Consider the following 3691-nt stretch of genomic DNA (forward strand, 5'->3'; position numbering starts at 1 on the left):
CCGCTCACTGAATGTGTTTTGTTTATCGCACCATTTTCTGTAAACTCTGGAGACTGTAGTGTGTAAAAATTCCAGGAGGGCAGCTGTTTCTGAGATGCTGGAACCACCATGTGTGTCATCAACAATCATACCACGGTCAAAGTTGCTTAGATTACGCATCTTGCCCGTTCTAATGTTAGGTCGAACAACAACTAAAGCTCTTTACTCTATATACTGAGTTGCAGGCAGCCACATGATTTTCTGTTTGAAGGAGCAGGCTATTTTCCTTAACATGCAGGTGTACCTAATAAAGTGGCCGGTGAGTGTATGTATTCAGGTCCTTGTCATTGCTTTTCCAATACTGCCAGCTCGTTACTGATGATTGATTTCACATTGTGGTATGAGTATATAGTGAAATGAGCGTTATCCAGCAATAGCTGTAAATCATGGCAGGAGAATGACTGAGGCAGCTACAATGATTCAACCAAACCTCAGATGATCAACCGTGTCCTCAATCATCAGAACTTTCTGCAATGAGAACCGGTAAGTCTTCAGCATGCACTAAACATTAGGCTACTCTCAATTAACAAATGACTGTATCCTGCATGCCAATGTGTACCACAGAGTAGGTGATGTGACTAAATTTGCTGTTACTGTCATTTTCCTTGCAGAATTGAGACTAGGCCACATAGAGGAGGCGGAGGCAAAATTCTGACTGACCAACAAGAGCGGGCTGTGGTCAATTTGGTTCAGGCCAGAAATGATGTTACAGAAATTCGACAGCACATCCTGGACAATGACGACATGTTCAACAATGTGGAAACCATAAGTTTGCCGACTATTGCAGGCATGCTGAAAAGGCACCAGGTGTCTCTAAAACAGCTATACCGTGTGCCTTTTGAAAGAAATGCAGACCGAGTGAAGCAACTGAGGACTGAGTATGTTCAGGTATGTTCAGTTTCAAGATGCCTGTTGTGAAAAATTCCCCCATAATTCTACATCATTGTAATCAGTCATTCTCTTTCCAAAATGTATTTTTAGAGGGTGATGGAGCTGGATACTGACGAAAACCATCACAAATTCCAATTTTTGGATGGCAGGCTTCAACCTGGCCGAGACAAGGAGGAGAGGTCGGAATTTAATTGGTGGAAGGTATATGATAGGCGCCCTCGCGAACAAGCCACCCTTCTCCAGGCCATGGATGACGCATACAATGACATCACGGCAGACCAGTGTCAGGCCTGGAATCGCCCAAAGATTCTTCCCAAGATGTTTGGCTAATGAAAACCTCCATTGTGATGTGGATGAGAACCTGTGGCCAAATCCACAAGACAAGGTTGATTGAAATATAGAAGTACAGTAATCAATCCTTTGTTTTTTACAGCAAGCCAAGTGATGAACATGCAGTTTTTTTCTTTTTTGTAGCTAATAATTTTTTGCTATGATTCAAAGAAACCTATGTTGTGATTTTATTTTGTTCAATGATTCCACTGTGTCTGTAGTATTCCCTTTACTAGTCATTTTACAGTGATGTATTTATGTTTAGTACCATAATGAAACATGTATCACAGATTTTGAACTACAATATTTAATGATTGAACAAACAACTACACAGTGAAACTATCGGTATCTGGTGTGTGGGGGATCTAAATGAATGTTCCTATGGTATTTCATGATTAATGAGTTATTTGAACCAATGATTCTGCAAGTGCAAGGTTTCTTCAAAGATATGAATGCACAATGCAATGTTTTTAACATTGGAACAGCCTATGTTACAAGTGATGACCGTTATGAGTTTTGTTTCTTGAGTTTTGAGAAATGACCACAAGGTTCTGAAATTTGTGCCAAAATGATATTAAAAAATGGTAACTAGGCCATTAGTGCCGGGATAATCACCGGGATAATCACCGGGATAATCACCGGGATAATCACATGATTGATTCGAGGTAAACAAATCATTATTTTTGATATTGTTCAAGAACCAATGAGTATCATTAATTAAATGATCAAAACTGTCTGAGGCCTTGATTTATTGAAGTTGAAGTCGGATGTTTACAAACACTGAGGTTGGAGTCATTAAAACTCGTTTATCAACCACTCCACAAGTTTCTCGTTAACAAACTATAGTTTTGGCAAGTCAGTTAGGACATCTACTTTGTCCATGACACAAGTCATTTTTCCAACAATTTTTTACAGACAGATTATTTTACTTATAATTCACTGTATCACAATTCCAGTGTGTCAAAAGTTTACATCTTTGCTTGACATCATGGGAAAATGAAAAGAAATCGGCCAAGACCTCAGATTTTTTTTTGAAGACCTCCACAAGCCTGGTTCATCCTTGGGAACAATTTTCAAATGCCTGAAAGTACCACGTTCATCTTTACAAACGATAGTACGCAAGTATAAACACCATGGGACCACGCAGCCATCATACCGCTCAGGGAGGAGACGTGACCTGTCTCCTAGAGATGAACGTACTTTGGTGTGAAAAGTGCAAATCAATCCCAGAACAACAGCAAAGGACCTTGTGAAGATCAGCAAGGAAGAAGCCACTGCTCCAAAACCGCCATAAAAAAGCCAGACTACGGTTTGCGACTGCACATGGGGACAAAGATGGTACTTTTTGGAGAAATGTCCTCTGGTCTGATGAAACATAAATAGAACTGTTTGGCCATAATGACCGTTGTTATGTTTGGAGGAAAAAGGGGCTGTCACATCCTGACCTTAGTCCCTTTTTTATGTCTCTATTTTAGTTTGGTCAGGGCATTCTATGTTTTTGTTCTATGTTTTTGTATTTCTGGTATGGTTCCCAATCAGAGGCAGCTGTCTATCGTTGTCTCTGATTGAGAACCAGTAGCCTGTTCCCACCATTGTGGGTAGTTATTTTCTGTTTAGTGTGTTTTGCACCTGACGGAGCTGTTTCGGTTGTTCTTTTGTTTCTTGTTTGATAGTGTTCAGTTTTACCATTAAAATGATGAACACTTGCCACGCTGCACCTTGGTCCTCACCTTCTTCCACCAACGGCCGTTACAGGGGGAGGCTTGCAAACCAAAGAACACCATCCCAACCCGTGAAGCACGAGGGGTAGCAGAAACATGTTGTGGGGGTGCTTGGCTGCCGGAGGGACTGGTGCGCTTCACAAAATAGATGTCATAATGGGGTAGGAAAATCATGTGGATATATTGAAGCAACATCTCAAGACATCAGTCAGGAAGTTAAAGCTTGGTTGCAAATGGGTCTTACATATGGGCAATGACCCAAGCATACTTCCAAAGTTGTGACAAAATGGCTTAAACCTGTTAGGGATCATGCGAATTTTCGCAGCTTTTTGTTAAAAATCGTGCAACATTTCAAAGTCCTGCTACTCATGCCAGGAATATAGTATATGCAAATGATAAGTATGTGTGTATAGAAAACACTCTGAAGTCTCTAAAACTGGTTAAATCGTGTCTGTGGCTATAACATAACGTGTTTAGGAGTAAAAATCCCTCAAAACTGTTCACCAAAAACACAAAAAATATATTAATCCGCCAGTCAATGTATTGTCTAAGGCGACCGAAAATAAATGAGGATGCCCTGTAAATGCCTACAGCTTTCACACGATGTCGCCAGTACTGGCATTTCCAGTCTACTTAATCCTTGGTTGGATGACGTTTTGGCCCTTCCTGTTTTAGTCTCGCCACAGGATGTTGTGAAATTGTAAACAATG

At 40.6% G+C, this 3691-nt stretch overlaps 1 long non-coding RNA gene across 1 annotated transcript; it reads left to right on the forward strand.

The window, feature by feature from the left end:
- Positions 1-407: 407 nt before the first annotated feature.
- LOC118371876 (uncharacterized) lies at positions 408-1919 on the forward strand. Its single transcript, XR_004823100.2, has 3 exons — positions 408-522; positions 651-927; positions 1021-1919. It is a non-coding gene; the product is annotated as an uncharacterized LOC118371876 (long non-coding RNA).
- Positions 1920-3691: the final 1772 nt, after the last annotated feature.

The sequence above is a fragment of the Oncorhynchus keta genome, chromosome 29 (genome assembly GCF_023373465.1).
Source record: "Oncorhynchus keta strain PuntledgeMale-10-30-2019 chromosome 29, Oket_V2, whole genome shotgun sequence".
NCBI classification, from domain to species: Eukaryota; Metazoa; Chordata; class Actinopteri; order Salmoniformes; family Salmonidae; genus Oncorhynchus; species Oncorhynchus keta.